Below are 27059 nucleotides of genomic sequence, written 5' to 3'. Positions count from 1 at the left end.
TAATTTGCGATTTGTATCTGAAAAGTGAATAAATTGACATAAAATTCCATTTTTTTTTTTTTTTATGATTTCGATTTTAAGTCAACAGTTTTTGCAAAAATATCTCTTGTTGCTGCGATATCCGCTTTTGGCATATTTACATTTTTAAGTTAATTTATCAGCCAGATAGAAAAGAAAAATATGAATTCCAACTCACTGATGGTTCCAGGTTTCTGGCTGTTTGATCTCTGTGAACACCTTTACAGGTTACTTCCGGTGATACTATCGGTCCAGACTCATAGCTGACCCCTCGCTGATTGAAGCCAAGATTTTACTGAAAAAAGGAAACATATAAAGAGACAATTTTTTAAAAATGTAAATCAGAAACAATTTTAATATTATTCTTATTAAATTCTCTCATATTTATCAATCGGTTCCTTACAGGTTTGTGGTGGAAGGTCACAGACAATGCCTTCGTTTGTTGTGTACTACAAACCTAGCTAATCTGAAATAAAAAAGAAACGAAAAAGACGTGTGATTATTAATCTGCTCGAAGTGCATTTTGGTCTTTCAATTGGAATCTTTTACTTTTTGGTGTAATTGCTATTGTTTTGTCTGTTGCTGTAGATGGCTGGCAGGAGACAAATTATAGACGATTGCTGTTATGATGATGATAGTCGTTGTATACATGATTGGGGTAACTGAAGAAGGATGGGTAACAGCGTTGTTCTTAGGAAGAAATCGACTCTGACAATTGTTGGCCTTTCTCATCAAATCTCTTTTGCGATCCATTAATTATTGCATGTGTACATAAAGCAATTATTTGAGTCACAAATCGAAATCCTTCATGATTTCATATGAGGAACTAGTATCACATTGTCAACACTTTATCACAACTATTAATATTAACACAATAATGGTGGAATAACCTATTGGTTTGATGACGATCTGTTTTTTGAAATATCATGGTGATTTTTTTTTCTTCATAGAATTCTCTAGTATAATTTTACACTAAACGGCTTTATGCCTTGTACGGAGCGATTTCCATGCAAACAAATGAACATGACACCTTTATATAATAGATATGTGATATTACACATTAAAAGTTAATTGCAAAATGCAAAATAGTTATTTGTTTTATTACTCGTAAATTTCCTTTGTATATATGCAAGGTAGATTTCGTTTATATATATGCAAGGGAGATTTCGTTTGTATATATGCAAGGTAAATTTCGTTTATATATATGCAAGGTAAATTTCGTTTGTATATATGCAAGGTAAATTTCGTTTATATATATGCAAGGTAAATTTCGTTTGTATATATGCAAGGTAGATTTCGTTTATATATATGCAAGGTAGATTTCGTTTGTATATATGCAAGGTAAATTTCGTTTGTATATATGCAAGGTAGATTTCGTTTGTATATATGCAAGGTAAATTTCCTTTGTATATATGCAAGGTAGATTTCGTTTGTATATATGCAAGGTAGATTTCGTTTATATATATGCAAGGTAAATTTCGTTTATATATATGCAAGGTAAATTTCGTTTGTATATATGCAAGGTAAATTTTAGTCAGTATTAATATATTAAGTTTTTAGTCTGCATTTATATATTAAATTTTTAGTCTGTATTTATATATTAAGTTTTTAGTCTGTATTAAAATATTAATGTTTTAGTCTGTATTAATATATTAAGTTTTTAGTCTGTAGTAAAATATAAAGTTTTTAGTCTGTATTTATATATTAAGTTTTTTGTCTGTATTTATATATTAAGTTTTTAGTCTGTATTAAAATAAAAAGTTTTTAGTCTGTATTAAAATATTAAGTGTTTTTTCTCTGTATTCATATATTAATTTGTAGTCTGTAATAATATACTCAGGTTTTAGTCTTTATTAATATGTAAATTTTTAGTCTGTATTAAAATATTAAGTTTTTAGCATGTATTGAAATATTAAGTTTTTAGTCTGTATTGAAATATTCAGTTTGCATCTGTATTAATAGATTCAGTTTTTAGTCTGTAATAAAATATGAAGTTTTTAGTCTGTGTGAAAATATTAAGTATTTAGCATGTATTAAAATATTAAGTTTTTAATCTGTATTAAAATATTAAGTTTTTAGTCTGTATTAAAATATTAAGTTTTTAGTCGGTATTAATATATTAATTTGCAAGGTAGATTTCGTTTATATATATGCAAGGTAAATTTCGTTTATATATATGCAAGGTAAATTTCGTTTATATATATGCAAGGTAAATTTCGTTTATATATATGCAAGGTAAATTTCGTTTATATATATGCAAGGTAAATTTCGTTTATATATATGCAAGGTAAATTTCGTTTATATATATGCAAGGTAAATTTCGTTTATATATATGCAAGGTAAATTTCGTTTATATATATGCAAGGTAAATTTCGTTTGTATATATGCAAGGTAAATTTCGTTTATATATATGCAAGGTAAATTTCGTTTATATATATGCAAGGTAAATTTCGTTTATATATATGCAAGGTAGATTTCGTTTGTATATATGCAAGGTAAATTTCGTTTATATATATGCAAGGTAAATTTCGTTTATATATATGCAAGGTAAATTTCGTTTATATATATGCAAGGTAGATTTCGTTTATATATATGCAAGGTAAATTTCGTTTATATATATGCAAGGTAAATTTCGTTTGTATATATGCAAAGTACGCCAATTTATTTCTATCTCTATTTCTACTGAGCAATTTCGTTGTGCCGGGGTGGAAATATGTGCTCTCAATGTACTTCGATTATCGAAAATCGAAGCTGGTCTATAATTATATATTCCTTTTTTAATCGAAACTACGTTATTCAAACTGATTAAAAAAACGACAGAAATTTGGTTGGTTGCTACTGAAATATGAAAAGTGGCCAATTCCACATTTACTCGACCGGAAGTAAATTAAAAATTTCTTTCCCACTTCCGGTCTTCGATGTTTTCGAGCAGAAAATTATATTTCGGCTAAAAAGGGAAAGCATCTTCGTATTTAATGACATAATTAACGAATTGATTAATACATGTATTAGCTACAATATTGATGTGATTCTACAGAAATATTTACATATAATGAAGATTTATATATTATTACTATCTTTTAAACTCAGTTCAGTGAACTAAAAGATTTCAAACTGATATATTTCAGTACTCAATTCAATGAGGGGCCGTGTATAATTTGCTTTGTTGCCATAAAATAGGTATTATCTACTCATTTAAAGGATGTCCTTTTTTAATTTTTTAGATGTGAATTGATTATTCGTATTATTAGAATTTTTTGGATAACTGTTTACATCTTGAGTGTTAGAACGACCTATAACGTAGTGAATAAAATCCTTAGTAAATTTCAGTTGTAAAGGTATAGTTTTTTTTGGGGGGGGGTTGAAGGTTCAATCCTCAGAGTGGATGATACTCCAAATACATTTGCAAATTACTTTCTCATGACTTGGTAGAAATCCTAACGGAATTAGAACATGTTACCTCTGTGCATTAAATACAAGGTTCTGTTCGAAATTCCGTGCAAATCCCTGAGTTCGAAAAGATACACCTGAAGAAGGTCGGGGTTTTCATCGACCGAAACGTTGCGACAACAACACTCAAGATGAGTAGAGTAATTCGAACGAATCCAAACAATACAGGTGTTGTTCGTTTGTCACGAGACTCTCCTCCCTAGCATTACTTCCTCCTTTTTATTTTCTTTTTAGAAAGTAATGCAGTATATGTTATGTTATGAGACCATCAAGGTTTTACTTCCTTGAGAGGGTAGTGTTCTTTATAGACTAGTAAAACTTGTCGAATTTAATTTGATTTTATTATTTTTGAGATGTTTGATTTCGTTTGTATATATATGGTGACATAGAATACACAAGATAAGCTTAGTCACATACGGACACATAGTACACAAACAAGTTTCGTATTTCTCTATGTAACTATTACTGCCTCGCATAGCGTACATTCGATCTGCTATCCCTAAAACCCCGCTTTCTCATCAAATGCATGCCTGTAAGCTTTTGTCGTTTGCCCCCCCCCCTCCACCTATCATATTATTGCTCGGAGGCATATTTTCGAAGTAGAAACTACTAATATGCGTAAATAATGCCCACATGACCAACTCCAGCTAGGAACTTGTCAAATCATCTCATGAACTAGGCACCGCCAAAACGGGGAGGGGGATAAGTACTTTTTGACGGACCGTCTTTTTAAAAATCTACCAAAAATCAGATAATTATCCGATCAATACGAAATTTTCAGCGATTATTAAGAGAAGAATGAACTTTATAACAGCGTACTTATTTTTCATAAACGATATTTATATATATATATATATATTTTTGCTTACAACCCCCCCCCCTTGTTTTGAGGGGGAACAAATATGCTTAAAATAATCATCTGAAACTGAACACAACATATTGTGTTGTTGTAAGGGACAGAATCATAGATTTAAAAAAAAAATTGTTTGCATACCTTATTTTGACGTCTGAATATCAGAACTTCGATTGTGTTTAATTATCCCGCTTTTGAGTTTTGAAGTGTGAAATTCGGCGAATATGTTAAGTAAAATAATTAATTTAAGTTAAGCAAAACAAAAAAAAAATTTTTTTTGATATTTATACGAAAAAAGCCATTTTAAAATCTTTGATAAATAAATTAACAATTTTTATTTTTAGCGAGCCGAATAATGCATGACCATTATTAAACAGGGCATACTTTGAAGAATCGATACAAAAAATATTCGATAAATATTGTGCCCTTTGTGTTAAAAATAGCATCATTTTTTCGATCCCGTTTGAAAACGTTTGCCGCCTTTCGACTACGGTGGACCAAACGCGCTGAAATAATTTTTTTTTATTCTGCTTTAAATTGCCCCCCCCCATTTTGGGGAGCCTGGCCCCCACACACATACACATTAAAAACCAAACTCATACAAATGGTCACCCATCTGGTACTGGCCAGCCTCAGCATTAATAATACATTGAAATTTTCGTCACTGAAAAATAAGTTGTTTTTTTTGCCTGTTTGGTCTTCCATAGTTTGCTTTTTATTAAACACAAACGTAAATATTGTCGATCTAGACTCGAAGTAACTGGTTGCCTCTATGAATAAGTGGAATTATTTGAAATCCAGGTACTTATATTATAATATTTTTGTATATTCTCATAGAAAATCACCCTAAATCTTAGTTAGACAACAAATAAATTAATTAGTTCAAAACCTTTTTTTTTAAATATTTATGTATGTTTTAGTTGATTTTCTGACAAATAAAGCAGTATTTATGTACGTTGAGAAAACTTAAAGCACTCACCTGCGACTCTCAGGAAGAGTGGCAACAGAAACCTTTTGTGTGGGTGATGACTCTTTTTATATTGGTAGTTGTTACGTTTAACTTATTTGATTGGCTAACTGGATTATAAGAAGGATGGAGTGAACTGAATTTGGCTTGTGATTTCAGTTTGGGATTGGAGTTGAAGGAAATTGAATCGTTACCCTTATTACCAGACCGACAAGGTTCTACAATTTTTACCTAGTCACAGGTCGCAACAAACCATTGTTGCAAAATCCTTGTTAACCTCTAACTTTCAGTGGAGAAAGTTTCCACACGTTGCAACAATGGTCTGCAGACCTTGTGCATTTTCCCCTTTTCTTCTTCTGTTATTTTTTATTATGGCCACGGAACAAATGTCTTCCCTTAAGGATTCCTTAGGAATGCAAGAAAAAACGGATCACCTTCTTGAAGCCCTTTTGGATACGGAGGAAAGATATAAAAACATTATCGGATACACATTAGAAAAATTAAAGAAAAGAGTCGCAGTGGATGCATGTGCCTTGAAGAACACCACAGACAACATAAACGAGTGGCTTTCTAAAGTGGACCAAGTTCAGGAAAACTTGGTTAAATTCCTTCCTAGAGATAGGGTGGCACCGCATGCTTATGACCTTATCGAATTCAAAGAGGAAGTGAAAAGAGATCTACAAAACTTAACCGCAGAGGTTCACAAGGATGATTCTCCTCCCTTCATGCTCCCAAATGTAATGCAGCAATCTCAAGTTGACACCTCTATGTTTAGGCCTAAGGTCAAATGCCCTAGTTTTGATGGCCTGGACTTAGAGAACAAATTTGCATTGAGAGATTTTCTCACTAGGTTTGACTATTGCACTTCGGGATTAAAATCAAGGAGATAAAAATTAACCTACCTCAAGACGTGTGTTACGGGACGTCCGTTTCGGCTAATCCATCATCTTGAGGAGACATCCAATAATTATGATGCCGCGATAAAAATTCTTAAGGATAATTATTGGGATGAAGAGGGCATTAGAGAGGAGATATTCTCTAGCCTATTCAAACTGTCCACCCGAGGCAGGTATGATATTGAATACCTTAAGAACTATTTGTCTCAGGTTAAATACGAGTTGTCGGAGTTGGACTCTATGTTGGGATATGGATTTATGGAAAGAAATTCAGGCGGAGGGGCATTAGCGGCTCATATACTGTTCCAAAGACTGTCCAACCGTCTTAAGGAAGAATTAGTGAGGTCTGTAGGGGCACCGCATCCATCTTTAACTTCTATTTTAGATACGGGCATCAGGATCTTAAAATCCTGGAAGGCTACACTCCCTGAAGCAAACCAGAGAGATTTGGATTATGGTAGTTCTCGTAGATACATTCATCAAGACAGAAAACCGGAGACAACAACACCAACATTGGAGAACTTCCATATCCAGGAGAGGCATACCACCTGCAACCTTTGTTTGAGGGATGGTCATTCCACTCAAGTTTGTGAAGAATACCATACATTTCCTCAAAGATGGCGTCGTTGTTGAGAACTCGGACTATGTTATAGGTGCACAAGTAACAATCATTTCAGTGATTCGCGTCCCTGTAAAAGAAGCCCTAAGGGCAATTGTGAGCGATGTTCAGCCCAGGACCATACCACAATCATGTGCCCTATGCCGTATACATCAACAAATGAATGTATCAATACTGGTTTGGGTGAGCAGCAGTGTATTTTGCCGATTACTACCATCGTACTACAAAGAGGGGACAAAGCTGTGAAGCTGTGATGTTTGATAGACACGGGCAGTCAAAATTCGTACTTTAGTGGAAGAATTTTGTAGGATCTGGCTTGTGACCCAAGATCCGTTTCAGAGGTAAACCTTGAGATTGTTACGTTTCTAGGAAGGAAAACCTGCAATTTTCAGCGACGACTTACCACAACAGTGGAGTTGACGCCAGGGGTAAAGCAGCAGCTACCTATCCTTATTGACAAGGAATTAGACATCATTCATACAGTGGAGCATTTGCCGATTGTGATCGAGAACCTTACGAAATTGGATTACACCCTGGATACAGATTTAGGAAGAAATGCCAATATAACTTTGGAAGGGTTAATAGGGGTAGACCTGTTACAATTTATGGAACCCCTACAAATGATAAAATGTATGAATGGGAAAGCTTGGCTTTCCCAACGAGGAGTGATACCTTTTGGGGATCCCAGGAATTTCATGTTTCCTCATCAAATTAAAACAATCCAACACAAGGTTCCAGTTTATGGAGAAGTCATGAGAACTGTTAAGTGTCTGACCTCCATTGTTAATAGTGTTCTTGACGTGTGTTCTTCTTATTCGGACCCCTATAAAGAAACTTTTGAGGACAGTACTGTAGAAAGAGGTCTGGAGTGGATTTACAGTGTGGAGTCTTTGGGCCTATCAGAAAATGACACCTTGTCCGACTATGATGCCCAGAAGGTAGAGGAGTTTATGAGAAATATAGAGTTTAAGGAGGGACGGTACTGGGTGCAGTTACCGTGGTACACTGATAAATTAGATCAGGTGCGCTCTAATCACCAAGTAGCCCTCAAGGTGTTAGATAGGGTGGTACACACTCTGGAAATGAAGGGCCTCTATAAGGAATATTTAGAGGTTTTTGCCGAACAAGAGGCAGAGGGCATAATAGAACCCTTTCATTGTTCACCTAAACAGTTCCATAAACATGTTTGGATCCCTCATCGACCGGCCTTTAAAATCGAGAGCATAGCAACTACTAAAATGCGACCAGTCTTCAACTGTTCATTGAAGGTCAAGGGAGGAGTATCCTTAAATGAGGCTGCATACCCAGGGGTAAATTTAACCGGAAACATGTTAAATCTAACTCTACTCTTTCGGACAAATAGGTATACATTATTGGGCGACATCAGGAAGGCATTTCTGATGATTAGATTATCAAAGCAGTCTGATAGAAATAAGTTTTGCTTCTTTCTAAAACGGGATGATCGTCTGGTATGTTACCGTTATACGACCATCATCTTCGGCTTTAACGCAAGCCCTTTTATATTGAACTGCATATTGAAGTATCATGCGTCTAGATTTCCAGTTGATGATTGCACCAAACTGTTGAATTCAAATTTTTATGTTGACAATCTGGTCAGTACGAATAATTCGGAAGGTGTGTTGAGAAAACTATATCATGAAATAAAGGAAAGATTGAAGAAAGGAGGATTTGATCTTCGATCATGTAACACCAATTGCTCAAAGCTACAGGAATTGATGAGGAAGGATGAGACTTTGACAACTCACAGTTGTCCATGGGAAAAGGTTCTGGGTTACAGATATGACCCAGAGTCGGACTCCATCAGCCTAGTCCAGCGAACTTGTGACCCCAACTTAGCAACAAAACGTCAAATACTATCAGCCGCATCTAGTGTATTTGACCCATTGTCTTTATGTCTCCCAGTCACCATTCAAAGTCGCATATTGGTGGGAGAAATGTGGAAGGCTAATATTGATTGGGATGATCCCATTCCAAAGGAAATGCAGGAAAAGTGGAGATTACCAGCTAGTGATTTGTCGGCGCTTCATTCGTTATCGTTTAGAAGACAGGTACTTGATAGCGATACTGTTGCGGATTTGTACATATTCACAGATGCCTCAAAAAAGGCATATGGGTTTTCTGTATATGCAGTTCAGGGAGGTATATCTTCTCTGATTTTTGCTAAAGCAAAGGTGGCACCATTAAAAGCTAAAACCTTGCCAATGCTGGAACTATTAGCAGTTTTTTTGGCAATTAAATGTCTTAGTAATATCTTGAGAGCCTACCAAGGAACGAAATTTGGAAGTTTGTATTTGGCTGTAGATGCCCAAATTCTACTCACTTGGCTGATGTCCAAGCAGACGAGCCATAAAAACATTTTCACAAAGAATCGCCTCAAGGATGTGACACAGATGGAAGAAGTGATACTTGCAAATTACAACCTTGCTATCAGGTATAAATATGTGCTTTCCAATCAGAACCCTGCGGACCTAATGGCTAGGGGACTGACAACAACTAAATTTAAGGAAAATTTCTCCTTTTGGAGTGTTGGACCAAACTGGTTGTCTGGTGGAACTGTCTGTTGGCCTGATAGTACTTTGGATTGTCTTAGTGCAGACAACCAGCAAATAGTTTGTACGAACCTGTTGTACACCTGTAATGAGAACTTGTCTCAGCCTATCGTCGCCTTTGACAGATTTTCGTGTTTTAACAAACTTCTACGTGTGGTCTCCAGAGTCTTCGAATTTATATCCAAAGCAAGAGGCAAGGAACTGCTGACTACTTGTTCAAGACAATGCAACAACAGGCATTTCCCCTTGAATTGAAGTTCTTACATGCACCTCATGATAAACCCATTCCGAACCTTGTGAGTCAGTTAAACCTATTTCTGGACAAGTCTGGTGTCGTTCGCTCCAGAGGCAGGATCAAAAAAAATTTTACTCTACAATATGAGGTTTTAAACCCTGTATTGCTCGGGAAGAATCATCCCTTGACTAATCTAATTGTGAAGGATCAGCATGAGAGGGCTAAACACTTGGGTGTGCCGGCTACACTTAGTAGGATCAGGATGTCAGGATTTTGGATACCTCAAGGCAGACAGGCTGTGAAGGTAATATTGAAGGACTGCTTTATTTGTCAGAAAATCAACTCGATACATTTTCCGTATCCTAAGATGACAGACCTGCCTAAACATAGAGTAAATCTGGTAAGGCCATTCTTACATACAGGGATAGATTATACGGAACACCTGTGGGTTCAAAACCAAAATCTTCAATCTAAGGTTTACATTCTCATATTTACATGCTTGGAAATCAGAGCGGTGCATTTAGAACTGGTTGAGGACATGACAGTGCACACATTTATACTGGCCTTCATCAGGTTTTCAAACATGTGGGGCTTGCCTTCTCACATATATAGTGACAATGCAAAGTCATTTCTTGTGGAGTTAGTTTACTAAATCAGGCCCTAACTTCTTCCGAATTTGATGATAAATTTGGGCAGTATAATATAAAGCATGTTAAGATCCCTCTTCATTCGGCTTGGTATGGAGGAATTTGGGAACGCATGATTAAAACATTAAAGGAATGCCTCTATAAAACTGTTGGAAGGTATATTTACAGTCAATCTGAGCTGTGGACAGCCATTTCAGATGTCCAACGGGCAGTGAACAATAGACCGCTAACCTATGTGAGTTCGAACGACTATGGACTGGATGTAATTACACCCAATCACTTCCTTCGCCCAGATCAAAACCCTGGACTTCTTCTTAGAATGGAGATTCAACCAATTAATGAAGGGGAACTGCCGTCCAGACAGATATTGTTGGAATCTTTGAAGAACTGGGATGAGCTGCTTAAGGAGTTTAAACGGATATGGAACGAGGATTATTTACTCTCTCTTCGAGAACATAAACAAGATCGTTATCCAACTATATCTAATAAGGTACGGCCTGGAGATATTGTGACGATAAAACTCCCAAACAAGTCTCGACCCTTCTGGGCATTGGGGAGAGTAGAAGAATTGTTTCCGGGAGACGATGGCATGGTATGATCGGCACAGATACGACGGGGTGATGGGAGTGTGAAAACATATTCTCTTAAACATCTATATCCGCTAGAACTACATGCGGAATATGAACCACAAGAGGATGGTCTGGAACCTTGTTATGATGACTGGGAGTCCATAGAAGGAATTTCTTGGTCAGAAACCAGTTTTGAGGAACCCACTTTAGTACAGGAGAGTGAGCAGGTTTGGATTTGTCCCGGATGTAATAAACCTGATGACGGATCGGCCATGATCTGCTGTGATCAATGTGATAACTGGTTCCATTTTAGATGCGTTGAGATCAGTGCAGCTCCGCCAGATGAAAAGGATTGGGTTTGTCACCACTGCTCTGGGGATCAAGAATGAGGAATATGTATATTGAGAAGGCTTTACAAAATCAATAACAATTGATTTTGTTTTCTGTTTAGTGGGAGGGTGTTGAGAAAACTTGAAGCACTTACCTGCGACTCTCAGGAAGAGTGGCAGCAGAAACCTTTTGTGTGGGTAATGACTTTTTTTATATTGGTAGTTGTTACGTTTAACTTATTTGATTGGCTAACTGGATTATAAGAGGGATGGAGTGAACTGAATTTTGGTTGTGATTTCAGTTTGGGATTGGAGTTGAAGGAAATTGAATCGTTACCCTTATTACCAGACCGACAAGGTTCTACAATTTTTACCTAGTCACAGGTCGCAACAAACCATTGTTGCAAAATCCTTGTTAACCTCTACCTTTAAGTGAAAAAAGTTTCCACAGTGCAAGACAAAAAATGTCAATTTTTAACTTTTGGGGAAAATTTAATTAAAAATAGTAGAAAAAGTTTTACATTATTCTGTTTTCTATATGAAAAATTCAGGGTTTTATCTTTCTGGAAAAAAAAAGTTACTCAGAAATAATGGATTTTAATAAATGTAATTTCGTTTTAAAAAAACAACAACAACTTGATTTTTCGGCCATTTTTGGCGGTGCCTATCATGAACCAAGAAATATGAATTCGCCATCCTTGATGTAACTCAAGTCAAAGAAGAGAATGCAGAGGCTGGGACTTTTAACTCTTGGCATAATTTGGTGCCGAAAACGGTTTACAAATTCAGTAAGAAGTATGTCGCAGTGAAATTAAATTCTCAAGAAAGCTTCGCATTTGTTTGATCGACCCCCTGCAACAAAATAATTCAGACAGGCAGAAAAAAGAATAGACCGTCACTGAAATGTTGTTAACTTTCACGAGAGGAAATGCAGAAACGTCGGGAAAACGATATTACATATGAACAGAGAAATAGCAAGAATAATGAAAAAAAAAAAAAAAGAAACAACGTTAAAACAGAAAACAAAAATAAATGAAAAATAGGAGTAAAAAAAAGATAAAAGGTATATTTAAAAAATGGACTCCATTAAAACAGAAAAGGTGATAAAATAAAAAGTGACAAATGAGATACAGACGCCTACATTCATTCGATTTCACGCTGACAACGGCTAAGTGTTTTTTATTCTTACCAAATTTACGCACACGCGCACTTTTTTTTTACACAGGCATCATCACATTATCAAGGCCAAGAGGCCACTCAAGGATAAGGGTTAAAGAGTGTACAGTAGAAATTGGACAATATAGTAATCATTAGTAATGAAAATTCGGTAAATTTGTTAACTTATATGGAACTTCACAAAAGCACTTTCACAAAACTTTATTTTCATCGCATTATTTCTTTAATCATACAAGGATATTGCCTTAATTCGGAATTTGTTTGCTTATCTATTGCTAATTTCGTTGCCAAACATAAATATTCTGACCCGAGAAAACCTGCATATCAATGGGATTAAATTCTTGGTCGCATTTACACGGATTTCGTGATGCGATGCGTTTGTTCATTGATTATTCGTAACAAGCTATAATAGATATGCAAACTGAAAATACAAATTTGTTGGCATAATCGTTAATATGGAAACATGTTCAATGAATATAAAAAATATCTTGTGTATATTTCTATATATGCATCTGCATGTGTTTTTTATTAATAATCACTTCGTCAGCACATAGTAAAAGTATATATATATATATATATATATATATATATATATATATATATATATATATTCCAGGTTGTAAATATTCAAAAGAATCATTAAATTCCAACAAAGGTCGTTGATAGTGCTCAATCAAAAAGAACAAATTATATTTTTTTTATTTTCGTTATGTAAATAGTCATATCTTGCTACGATGTGCAGACCGTTTCGATCATTATTGATTTCATCAAAAATTAAAAATTAACAAAGTTTAAGAACGTTTTGAGGTTTAGAGGAGAAAAATATTTTACCATGTCAAGCGTGAGGAATCCGAAAAAGAGGGAAGGGGGTTTAAAAGTTTGTTTGAGGGGGTGAGGGTGTATGAAAGATGGGCGGTAAAAGAAAGGAAAGTATATAGAGAAAGTATATATTGATTTAGAAAGAGAAGAAGAAAGGAAGAGAGGAAAGGTAAAAAAGAAGTACAAATGAATATAGTTGAATCTAGTAACGAATGACAAAGAGAATGTCAGAAAGCGATACTTCATCTTTCAGACAATTTCAAAATGTGTAGACTGTGAAGAAAGTCCATCAAATTAAGGTCATATTGTCCGTCTATAAACCTCGCAGTTCGGCGTTCAATTTTTTTCATTTTTTATATTTGTTTTTTATTGTTTATTTATTTATTTTTTGTTATACGCTAACTTTTCTTTAAAGATCCGACCCACTTGCTTTAGGGGCTAAATTAGACTTGTACTTTCTAGTTATATTAAATCTTTTTTTTTTTAATTATAGTATTTATTTTAACTTTTAATTTGTGAAATACAATAATTGGAAAAAACATTAAAACCAACTACAAAAGTCTAACTCTGATATTGTTCAGAAAATAGATTTTAATGGTAAAACAAAATCTAATAAACTTGATATTAGCGATAGAGTAACTAAATTGCACAAAAAAAGAAGCGTACATACTATTAAAAGATCACAAACCCCATTTCCAACATAAACGAATTTACAAACCCTCTCTCTATTTATTCTAGTGTTCACGTCAATGTAAAAAATAACTTCAAATTGAGAAAGTCCGCAGCAACAAATTCACTTCTTAAATTATTGCTCCTAAATCAGTTTAAAATTGCAATAAAATTCCAAGCAACAAAGCATCTCTAATCGTAATTGTTATTCCAGGTTATACAACGTAACATTTAGTCCATATGCCATGACTTTCTCTTAGTGATTGTAAGAAGCTCATTAATTTCCACCTTTTTAGTTTATCCAATCGAGAAATCGGCCGCAGACCGAAATGTGATGAGAAAACGGTAACAAAGACTGCAAGAGCACCAAAACACTGGCAGTGTTCAATTAAAAGTCAAATATGAACAGGTCAAATTATAGAAGAATAAAAGGCCAATCAAATGAAGTATATTTTGTTTAAATTTGCAGTTGTTGAAAAAATTACAAGTACAGACTTTCTTTTTGCAGCCTGTGTCTCTCTCTATATAATTTTTGCCACCTTTTCTCTCTATATATTATTTTCTATATATTATTTTCTATGATGAGAACAATGGAAATAGTATTCTGACAAAATAGAGAAGTGAAAAGGAAAAAACCGAGTTATGTGTTAATCAACGCTTCGTCTTTATTTCGAGATTCATCCAGAGGAAGTCTCGAAATAAAGACGAAACGGTTCATCAAGAACTTGTTTACGTTGGACTTGAAGACAATCAGATTATAATCAGATGGAAAGCAAGCAATCGGTTAAAAAGTATATATATGAAAATAATAATCCGGTAAAAAGTAGATATATTAAAATAACTTTTTACCGGATTGACATAATCAAAGATTTGCCGGATATTTTTTTTTTTTTACAAGGTAGTCATCATTATCAAGGCTCGGAAGCAACTCAGGGATAAGGGTTATTGTAAGTACAGTACGTTAGTGTGAAGATTTAATAAAGTGTCTACTTAAGGGGGCGGTTCATCAGGAATTTGTTTATGTTGGACTTGAAGACATCCAGGTTGTAGTCAGGTGGCAAGTAGGCAGACGGAACAGAGTTCCACAGACGTGCAGTTCTAAGAAAGAAGCTTTGTTCATGGAATCTACGTTTTGATTTAGGCATAGATATTGAGTGGGGAAAGTTTTTGACAGTGGATTCAGTTAGACAAGTGTTTTTCGTAAAAGATTGGCGAGGGGTGACCAGAGATTGGAGTTCAGACGAGCACCTGCTATGGAAATAACGATGAAACAAAGATAGGCTTGCAACGTTTCTTCTGTGGAAGAGAGGCTGCAGGGAAGAGAAAAGAGCATCCCCACTAAGCCACAAAGTCTATTTTGTACTCTGTCAAGGCAGGATAGGCTGTTTTTAGCAGCTCCTGCCCAGATATGCAGTAGTATTCCATCCTTGGACGTACTTGGCTTTTATATAGATAGAGAATTGCATGAGTAGTGAGATATCTTCTGGAGCGGTAGAAGGATCCTACCATCTTTCCAGCGACCTTGGCAACAGACTTGATGTACGTGTTCCATTTCAGATCAGGAGTGAAAGTCAAACCCAGAAGCTTGGCAAAACATGGGCTTCTCTTAGATGAAAGCCATCCATTTCAATTGATGCCAGACGGCGATCAGAGTGTTGATGATGTAAAGATAGGAGTTTGATTTTAGATGCATTAAAAGTAACCAGCCACCTCTTCCCCCACTGAACCACGTGCTCGAGATCAGAGGAGAGAGAATCAGAGAGAGCTTTGTTATTTACAGCCTTTGATGTGTTGCCGAAGATGGTCGTGTCATCAGCATAGATGTCAACATATGATTTAAGTATGTGTTTAGGGAGATCATTGATGTAGATCAGGAAGAGAGTTGGGCCCAGGATTGACCCTTGAGAGACTCCAGCATTAATACTGCAGGCCTCTGATTTTCGTCCATCAACCACTACTCTTATGAGCCTATCGGAGAGAAATGATTTAATGATAGAGAGAACATTTCCAGTTATACCGTAACTGGAAATCTTGTGAAGTAAACCTTTATGCCATACCTTGTTGAAGGCCTTTGATATGTCAAGAGCAATTGTCCTAGAAATGAAGCCTTTGTCAAGAGATTCCCTAATCCTATGAGATATAACCGTTAGCACATCTGTGGTAGATCTTGCAGAACGGAAACCATATTGTGTGTCACTAAGAAGGTTATTTCTGCTGAGGTGGTTGACTATTTCTCTATTTAATATGGATTCCAGCAACTTACTCATGACCCACAGGAGACTTATTGGTCTGTATTGAAAGGGAGATGACTTATTACCTGAGTTCTGTAGAGGGCATACAGATGAAGTTTTCCAGGATGTTGGAAAGCACTTCTCCTTAAGGAAACGCTTAAACAGTTCCGTAAGTATGGGAGTAAGTTCTGGTTGAAGCTTTTTTAACACTGTAATTAGGATGTCGTCAGGGCCAGTTGCTTTACTGGAATCAAGGTTCTTGATTAGCTTGATGACCTCATGCACAGATATTTGTATGTTACCTAGCGTATTCTGTGTTATAGGAGGAAATATGGGGAGTTGATGGCTTTCGTCTCATAGGGTAGAATTAGCTGTAAAGTTCTTTGTAAATAGCTTGTCCTTGTCTGAAACTGACGAGATGACCTCTGGTCCATTGATAATGGTTGGGATAGAACGCACACTTTTGTTCAGGATCCTATTTGTTATTTGCCAAAACTGGTGGGAACCAAGCCGCTGATCAGCTACTTTGGATTTAACAGACTGGGGATATAGCTCTCTTGCATTTTTTATTACTCTTTTACAGTGGTTGCTGGCGTTCCTGGAAGCAGCTTTAGTCTCAGTGCATCTATTATGTTGGTAGCTATGGAAAAAGTTATTTCTGTGCATGATGGCAGCAGCACATTCTGGGGAGAACCATGGCTGGCTGTTAGGTTTTTGTTGGAATTTTTTAGATGGTATGAATCGGTCTATGCCTACAATTAACCATTCGATGAGGTCTGATACTATAGAGAACACATCTTTTTTAAACATGGAATGCAGAGGTAGATCAGATATAAATGTACGGAAGCTATCCCAATCAGCCATAGAGTATCGGTATACAGTATGGTGGAGGGGCATGTTTCATTTTTATCTTAACTGATACGATAAAGTGGTCGGAGGATCCTAGAGGAGAAAGAATGGAACATGAACATAGCTCAGGGGAAGTTGAGAGAAAAAGATCTAGAAGGCTTGCATATTAACCTGTAGTATCGGGCACACGGGTGGGCTCGCAAACAATCTGAGTGAGGTCATAAGCAATGGCAAAATCATGACAAAACCTCCCCTCATCGTCCGTCTTATTTAAGTGGGTCAGCCATTTCATGTTGAAGTCACCATATATGTGGATGTTAGCCGAGGGATGTGCAGTCTATTTTCTCAGATATGCTGTTAAAGATAGTAACTCTGCTGTTATGGGGCCGATAGAGGGCAAATATAAATACAGTGGTGTAAGCAAGTGCAACTTGGAAGCACATATAAGGTAAATTAGGATCTTCTCTAGAGATATCCCTGCCACATGGGAAGTCATCTTTAATGTAGGCACATATTCCATGCCCATGGCAATCTTGGGGGTCAGATTTAGATGTTAAGTTAGAGTATCCGTTAATTATGAACTAATTTAGGGAAGTGGTCGGCCCTATTCCAGTTTTGCCTAGAAAGAATATGTCCGGTTTCGTCTCCTGTAATTGAGTTTCAACCTCTGGAAGGTTGGAACGTAGACCCCTGATGTTGGAGAAGGAGACCTGATAGTAGGGGTCTACGTTGGAGGATGGGGTTCTAGGTTTATTCATTTTTTTTTCTAGAGATGTTTCATGTTGAGGTTTTGAGATTTGTGGAACAGGTCGGCATACTTGGTTAGAGCAGGATAGAGAGGGAAAGTAAGAGAGAAAAAGACAGGAATTTTTTTTTTTTTTGGAGCACATGAAAAGGTAAAGCCGTAACAATTACCCACTAGTATGGCATCGAGAGGCCCCACCAGAGACTACTGCATGGTCCAGAATCCATTCACCAAATGGAAATACAGCAGTCCCAGTACTTTGCGCCTGATGATAGGACAGCCTCCTTAGTGGTTAATCCAAGGTTCAGGTCCCTGACTATCAGGCGGATAATGTCAGCCCAGACGAAACGTTTACCTCCAGCACCCTTACTAGTGACATGGCCACAAGGACAGACATAGAGACAGATCCAATCAAACTAAAGAAAACCTGTGGAAATATGTATATATTGGATTGTATACACTTTCCCTTATTCTATGTAGCTAAAATGATTTAAAAACTGTAAAAACATTTGATTTCCTATGTCTATTACCTATAGCAAATCAGGTGCAAACAGTTTATAATATTTGCTAATATTTTCCTCCGAGAAAACTCATGGGTTAAGGAAATTTCTATATTTGAAATTAACCTTTTTCAAATCACAAATCTTAAATTCCTAAATTATGATTTATTTGCTCTATCTAGTATATTGAGCAATTTTATTTAGCATGGATAGTCTTATATAAAATATTACAATCAATAATATTTTGTAAGACCGATAATTAATCACTGGATTTGCACACCAGTAGATTTACTGTACTTCATTATTCTGAATAATTATATATATATGTGTGTGTGTGTGTGTGTGTAATTTTTTTATATATATGTCTATGTATATGTATGTTTTGTGAGTTGTATATATGTGTGCGCGTATGTTTATGGGTGTATTTATGTATGTATAAATGTGGGTAAGTATGTGTATGTATTTTTGTATATATATATATATATATATATATATATATAAATATATATATATACACACTTTTTGTCAATATCGGTATATGATTGACATCATCATTCGTGTCACTATCACTGTTGTTGCTATTATGTTTAGTTCTATTACTATTTTTTTAACAGTAGTAGCTTTAGAAATATTATTATTATTGCCATCTTTATTACTTTTTTATCATTATTACTAATTTTTTATTTTATCATTACTACTAAATTTGTTACTATAATTACTAAATTACTATCATTATTACACGTGATCATTGACTATACTATTATTAGAATTACTTTGATTTTATTATTATTATTATTATTATTATTATTATTTCATCTTTATCATTATCATGACTTTTCGACAGCCTTAGCTAAGATTCTGCCACTCTTAAAACTTTATAATCCTCACTTCCCTACTTTTTTTTAATAATGACATCGAATTTAATACTTTACAAAAAAATATGTTTCGTTCTGTCAAGTCAATTTCCGGTCAGAGTAATACGAGCTTTCACAGACTGATTTTTCCCCTTTAGCCTGATCTTAATTTCTGTAAAATTTAATCTGAAATCACTTTTTCTAATTAAGCCGGTGATGAAGGTTCGCATATTGGTTTTCTCTCCTTTTATTGCTCGATCCTATTTGACTGTAGACCGACTTCTCTTTGGGCTACTGTGCACTATCCGAAAAAAAAAATTGCTATTATTTCAACTGTTTTGAAGGCTTTCCAATCGGATTATATGTAATTATGGTTTTCATATATTTTTTACATATCCAGCATTTTTTCACTTTTTTTGTCATGCAATTTATAACTACAATTAATTGCGGTTTCTCTTAATGCCTTAACTAGCAAATTTTAGCATTGCTAGAAATATAATTTGCTGATTTCTTTATGTCCTCTGATGAGAAGAATAACAAGAGTAACATTCTTTGCAACTCCTTGGAATAAGGACTTTGTAAATTGTTTTTTGGAGTATTCAGTCGAACAATAAATTTTGATTGTAAAGTTCAACTTACAGTTTTAATTTTCTTTCTCATATATATATATATATATATATATATATATATATATATATATATATATATATATATATATAAAGATTTTTATGTGTACATAATTTTATAACACTTTTGAATAACAGCGAACGTAGTGTCATTAGGGTTTAGGGGTTTTTTTTGGTTTTTTTCTATAGTTTAAACATTAAAAATATAAACCATTAAAAAGAAACTTTCAAAAAGAAGATCAAAATACCCTTCTAAAGTATATTTCTCCTAAGCATAAATTAGATAAAAGGGATAAATAAGGGGTGGGGCAGAAAAAATAACCCCATCGAGACGTCTTTCAGCCAACCCTTTTCAAGATTAACGTTGGCAATGGGGGAGAAAACGTTAATAGCGTGGGTAAAAAAAAAAGAAATTGTATAGGGAATAGGAGAAAAAAAGGAACAATCTCACGAATACCCATAAGTTCTAAATTATGGGTATACTCTCTTTGCTTATACAGAGATGGTTGGCACAAATTAATGGATACAGCCTCAAGAATTTTTAAGTGAATTCTCTAGCGCGCTCTGTATCCCTTTTATCTTCTTCATGCTTAGGAGAAATATACTTTAGAAGTGTATTTTGGTTTTATTTTCGAAAGTTTCTTTTTAATGGTCTAGGTTTAAACTATAGAGAAAAAAATATATAGATAATATAACATAATATATATATATATATATATATATATATATATATATATATATGTATATATATATATATATATATATACAAACACAGATGCGAATTACTAAGGACTTCTATCCAGTCATAGACGAGATAGAAATCTTAAATAATTCGAAAAAAAATACTGTTGCAAATTACTTAGGACCTCTATCTAGTCATGGCTGACGAAACGAGAGCATGCTACCCCGTGAAATAAATAAGGAAAGTCAAATAATTAAATGTCAAATATGAACTGGTAAAATTATAGAGGAATAAAAGGCGAATCAAATGAGGTATAGGTTGTTTAAACAGTTGCATTAAATAAAGCTTTAATTTGCAATTAAAAGAAAAATACAAGTACAGACTTTCTTTTTGCAAGAACTGTATATATATATATATATATATATATATATATATATATATATATATATATATATAGTTGAATAAAAAAGAATGCGAAAAGTATAAAAGCTTATAACTTTTCTTTATTCGTTTTTAATTGGTGACGTGTAGGAATACAAAATAATAATATTATGAAAAAAAATTAAAAAACTTTTTTCATAAGTACATAATTTTCGACCGATCCTTCAGTCTTCATCGGTGTAGTATATATAACCTCTACAAACTAACCCTGTAACATTAACTAACCACGCGGAGTCACAGAAATATCTGGATTAGGACCCAGGCGTGGAGCAAACCCTCTCAGGGCTGATGGACCCAGTAGATCTTCTCAGATCCCCCGTCTAGGAGAAGGAAAACTCTGAAACTAAACCTAAGGAGGGGGGGTGCCTCTCCAGTCTTGGATGACAACCTTCCTAGAGCTGGTGACTCAAACAAATTACCGGTCTGCAAACCTAAACTGCTTAAGAAGTAGATAGGCTCTGTCTATCGCCCAGCTTCCATACTCCTTCTTTGTCTATTAGTCAGGCGCAGAGACACTATCACAGTGATTCAACAAAACACTTAGTGGTAGATCTTGTTTCTTGTCTAGGGCAATGAACACCGTTTTCCCCACTCCCGACACATCCTACCCCTCAAAACTGGGCACTTTGGAGTGCTTGAGTACCACACATGCCTGTGCAATTAGATTGGGTTGACCTTCTTCTGATGGGTTGAGGGTACTGGATTGACAGTTCCTGGCTGCTGTTTCCGACTGGTAGTACAGGTGCCCTAACTCTTTGGTAGCACTTAGAGCGGCTGCTCCATCAACAGTTGTATAATATTGGGATGATTGTAGTGCCATGTCACGCATGGGAAGGGACCCTGCACTCATTCCACAATGGGCTTTCTTGAGGCCACAGTCCTAGTTGAAGAAAAGTCATCTAATGGTCTACTTGTGTTGCATGTCTGATACCCTGCATAACCTTGTTAAGCCCCCCCCCCCTTACCTAACTGAAACTCTTTAAAAACATGATGACAGTACAAGCAAAAAATAAGCTTAAACCAGGCCTAGGGACAAACAAATCCAACTTGCCTCCTCCCTTGAGGCTTGCATTCACGAACATCCGTGGGCTTAGAACTAATTTAGCTGATGCTGAAGCATTTCTCCTAACAAATACTCCGGATATCTTAGCACTCAATGAGACTAACCTACACTCCTCCACCCCCTCTAACTACTTTAACATGCCTTGCTATCTCCCACTCTGCCGTAAGCACTCTGACACAGACATATGCATGGACTTGGAGTCTACATTCGTAACACCCTCCCCTTGACTAGAGAAACAAACCTAGAATCGGACGATCAAACCTTTATGTCCTTTAGACTAAACATACAATATAACATTAGCTACTTTTCTTTCCTCTACCATTCTCCCTCGATCCAGGACTGCACCATAATAAACACAGTCTCTGACAGCATAGACACAGCACTCTCCCTCGACACTAGCGCACAAGTACATGTATTTGGTGACTTTAGTGTCCACCACAAAAACTGGCTTGGATTCTCTACTTACACAGATGCAGCGGGCAGCACAACACATAGCTTCGCTATATCTCACTCCCTATCACAAATGGTTACGTTTCAAACCCGTTTTCTTGACCAGCAAGAACAACACGCATCACTTCTAGATCTGTTTCTGACATCAGTTCCCGATGATTTTATAACAAATGCTGACAGCCTACTTGGGAACGCTGACCATGCAGTGATAATGGTTGAAATCGCCCTAAACTCTAGACCCAAAACTGAAGAGCCAGTGCTCAAAACAACGAGATATTATAAAAAGGCTGACTGGGAAGCCATCAGAGACCGTATCAGAGATGCCCCATGGGGAAATATTTTTTCTTTTCCTGCTGAACAGTGTGCAAACGAGACCACTGAATGGTTCAAAACAGCAATTGAAGCACATATTACCATGCGGAAATTCTATAGCAAGCCCTACTCTCCCCAATGGTTTACCTCTACTTGCGCAACTGCCATTGCTCAAAGGCAGCATGCATACCGCAGATTTAACCGACATAAGTCCAGTTCAAACACAGAAGTATATAGAAGCTAGAAGTAACGTTAAGAAAGAAATAGCGACAGCTAAGAGAGAATTTGCTGAAACCACTGTAAAACGTATCGAAGCACAAAAATTAGGAACTCGTTACTTCTGAAAAATCTACAACAGTGTAGTAAATAATGGGCAATCAACAATTCCCCCACTAACCAACAATCACGAGGTTGTTTGCTCAGCAACTGAAAAGGCTAATATGCTTGCCAGTTGGTTTGCCTCAAACTCCACACTGGACCCTTCCACCCACCCCCTGCTTGACTTTCCTTTGCAGACAGACGCCACGCTAGACGATCTAAAAATCACCCCTGCTCAGGTGCGTGCTATCATAAAAAACCTTGATACTTCAAAAGCATGTGGACCCGATCTCATCCCAGCTGTCCTATTAAAAAATTGCTCAGCCGAAGTAGCTCCAGTTCTCTCCAAACTCTACAACAAATACCTTAATGAAGCTTGCTTTCTGGGCTGTTGGAAAACTGCTTTTGTGGTACCAGTATTCAAGAATTCTGGCAAAAGAACTGACCCATCAAATTATCGCCCCATTAGCCTCCTCCCACTTTTTGCCAAAATATTAGAGATCATAATTAACCATGCTCTAGTCCGTCACCTAACAGATGCTAAACTTCTGACTGACAAATAATATGGATTTAGACAAGCCCGTTCCACAGCTGACATCCTCACTGTAATCTCTGAACGTATATACCATTCACTGGACAAAGCGGGGGAGGGCAGAGCAGTAGCTTTAGATATATCTAAGGCTTTTGACAGAGTATGGCATGAGGGTCTCCTCAGGAAAATTAGATCATACGGTATCACTGGTAGAATACTTAACATAATTAAATCCTTCTTAGATAAGAGAAAAATCCAGATTATCCTCGATGGTCGCACATCTAAACAATATGATATAAATGCGGGAGTGCCTCAGGGGTCTATTCTTGGACCTCTATTGTTCCTAATATTCATTAATGACCTCCCCGACAAAACTGCCTCTGAGATGGGTATATATGCTGATGACACCACACTCTATAGCAGGCACGACAGAAAAACAAATGAACATATATCTAAAGAAATGGCAAAAACACTAGAGGATGACCTCCAATCTGTAGTGGAATGAGGACAAAAATAGATGGTCACATTCAATGCTGCCAAGACTAAATTGGTTTCCTTCAATAATTACAAGAAACCTTCTCTGCCACCAATAGCAATGGCCAGTGACTCTTTATCTGAGAGTACATTTTCAAACTGCTTGGCCTAACGTTCACAGGAAACATGAATTGGAACAATTACATTGAAAGCATTGCCAGGGCCGCTGTGAAGAAGGTAAGCTCTCTCTACCGTGCTAGAAAACTACTAACACCCGAAAGTATCCTGTACCTCTATAAGGCCACCATTCGCCCATGTATGGAGTATTGTTGTCACATTTGGGCTGGTGCATCTGCTGCTAGTCTCTTGCTCCTAGACAAGGTTCAAAAGACTTGCCAATCTAATAGGCCCTGAACTGGCATCTGAGCTTCAGCCTCTGTCCCATCGACGAAACGTTGCATACCTCTGCCTGTTCTACAAGTATTTTAATGGTGAATGCTCTGGTGAACTGCAGACACGACGTAGACACCCTCGACAAACCCGACAGGCAGCTAAATCACACTTCCACACAGTAGAGATCCCTAGATGTAAAAAATATTTCTACTCCAGTAGTTTCTTCACCAGAACCGCTAAACTAAAATTCCATTCCAGATTCCTGCTTCCCCAACTGTACTGACATGCAGAAGTTCAAGTGTAACGTGAACCGACATCTTGCTGCCCAAATCCCTAGATAGTGCCTCAGTAGTTGTTGCCCCTGATAGTAGTCCCCTACACCAAAAGTGGCAATGTGCCTTGTTTGGGGTGAAAATGTAATAATAATAAAATATATATATATATATATATATATATATATATATATATATATATATATGGCTCATTCCATGTCAAATCGACAAATTTTTTTTTTGGGGGGGGGGGCAGAAACCATGTTGGACACGGATTTTTTTCAAATTTGCTACACTTATAGATCTCCATAATAGGAATTGAATGGCACCTGAATACACATCTCAAGGTCAAGGGATTTCTGAGATATGACTTTGACCTTTTTAAAAAATGTGAATTTTTATGGACAAGTGACCAACTTTAAAAGACGATATCTCTGTTATTTATGGGCATTCAAAGTTCATTTATATATCATTCTAAAGTACTTGGATAGATCTACCATTTTATTTGTGGATATTTTTTTCAAGGTCAAATTTTTAAAAGTTGGCCTTGACCTTGACTTTTAACCTTAATTATCTCAAAAAACATTATTTGATTTTTTTTTCAAATCTTGACAAAAGATTTGTCTATCTTATGACAGTATATATTTCAAATTTCATGATGGGCTTTGAACTAGAACCATTCCTACAAGCGTTTTAAAGAAGTGGGCTGAATTCAAAATGGCGGAATGTAGTACCTGCTACTTCATATAAAAACATTTTGGTATTTCACAATATGGTCATGTTTGATATCTTTGTAAAGCTAATTTAATGCTGATTAATATGTACATAAAACCATGGTCACAAAAACCATATAAAAACATTTATGTTGATGAAACTGAATTTTCTTCAATTTTTTTTGAAGCAACACAGATTTTGTTATGGAAAAAAGTGATATAATTTGTGTTGGGACAGTTAATCGAAATCTCGAAATCGGAACTTTTTGGGGTATCAGAATCAGAAAACTAATATGCCATTCCCCCAAAAATGTTACTCTGTTCTATTGCTGATACTAAAAGATTAAATGAAGAATATTTATTTTTAAGCTATCAGTAAAAGTAAAACCTAATAACATAAACATGTGATGTGGATTTATTTTAGCTGTGTGAAAAAAAACATAAAAACTGACCTTTCCATTTGTCCAGTCCTTCAGCATTGACAAATTTGAAAGAAAGTGTTAAAAGCTATTAAATTTCAATAAGTTAATGGACTGAGTGAAAGTTTTATCACCTCTATGCCAGACAAGCTTTGGTGACAACGTTCCTTTGATTTTTGAAGTCTCTGTTTGTTTACTGGGTGAGGCTGCTGGCTAGGGGGATGGGTAAAGATAAAAAGCAATAAAAGATTAGAAAAAAAACAATATTATTGAAACCACTTTCCCAGTTTTCTTGTGTAGAATCAAGAAGGCGCTTACCTCCCCTCTCCACCATTATGGACCAGCCTACAATTAGTCAGGCATGGTGGATTATTCCATTTAGAGGCGCCTGATTGGCTAAACATGCCAGGAAAGGCAGGTGCCTCTCTACAAATGCCAGCTGTTCTGGCATTCATGGTTTTTGGTTCCAGAGAACTCCACTTCCCCATTGGATCAGCTAGTTCACCCTAGCAATATTCTACATCTTGGAACAGATAAGACTCATAAATTCAAGATTGAAATTTTTCCAGGCACCATATACATGTAAGTTATATTTTCATGTAAATGTAGAATTTAAGTAGATGTTTTACTATATAAAACTACTACTACTAATTATTATTATTATTATTATTATTATTATTATTATCTTTTTTTAAATAAGTCTCTGGCAAAATTCTCCTAAACAAAAGTGTTATTCTACATTTTTTTTGGTACTCCTTGAGCATTGAGTTCAACGGCGACCCGGCTTATTTGTTTATTTGTCACTCCTTTATAAAGGCTAAAGCATGCTCTGATAACATTCTTTCTATTTATTTACTTATATTGGCTTGACTTTTTGAATGAATATTAAAAAGAAAATTAACCATTTATTGATAATTTCATAATTTTACATACGTTCTTAATTTACATGCTTGGATAACTTTTTAATAAATATTTGCATTAGGTCCACCTCGACATTGTTCTTTTAAATGACGAGTTGTATAGATAATACTGTTGGGGGAGCAGTGTCGGTCGCAGAAAAGTAGATTTGTTTATCACACTTAGATTTTCATCGAATAAATAAGTGGTCATTTTAAAGAAAAATTGTGGAGGTGGACCTAATATAAATATTTACTATAAAGTTAACTGTGATATTCGTTTTCAGCATAGTCGAAAACCTAGAAAAGTCATCATTTTAAAGAAAATTGTGCAAGTGAATCTAATGTAATGAGATCGGTGTCTAGGTTTTTTATGATTAAAATTTGAATTTTTTCTGATATCTTTTCACTTGCAGCAAACTTCTCTTTCATTTTCATCAGATTTTATTTTTATATTTTTTTCAGACTTATA

The 27059-nt window shown here is 35.6% G+C and overlaps 2 long non-coding RNA genes across 3 annotated transcripts in view; one reads left to right on the top strand and one right to left on the bottom strand.

Moving 5' to 3' along the window:
• Nucleotides 1–27059, bottom strand: part of LOC145268758 (uncharacterized) — a 467671-nt gene that overhangs the window by 23363 nt on the left and 417249 nt on the right. For both annotated transcript variants that reach the window (XR_013864921.1, XR_013864920.1), the window contains exon 3: nucleotides 197–313. This is a non-coding gene — a long non-coding RNA (uncharacterized LOC145268758). The remainder of the gene's footprint in view (nucleotides 1–196; nucleotides 314–27059) is intronic.
• The window catches only part of LOC145268759 (uncharacterized), a 347300-nt gene continuing 346406 nt past the window's right edge, over nucleotides 26166–27059 (top strand). The window contains exon 1 of the long non-coding RNA XR_013864922.1: nucleotides 26166–26273. This is a non-coding gene — a long non-coding RNA (uncharacterized LOC145268759). The remainder of the gene's footprint in view (nucleotides 26274–27059) is intronic.

This window comes from Euprymna scolopes, chromosome 44, assembly GCF_053919585.1.
Source record: "Euprymna scolopes isolate OS-2025 chromosome 44, ASM5391958v1, whole genome shotgun sequence".
In the NCBI taxonomy this organism is placed as follows: Eukaryota; Metazoa; Mollusca; class Cephalopoda; order Sepiida; family Sepiolidae; genus Euprymna; species Euprymna scolopes.
The sequence above is the reverse complement of the archived record's forward strand: the minus strand, read 5'-3'. Positions and strand labels throughout refer to the sequence as shown.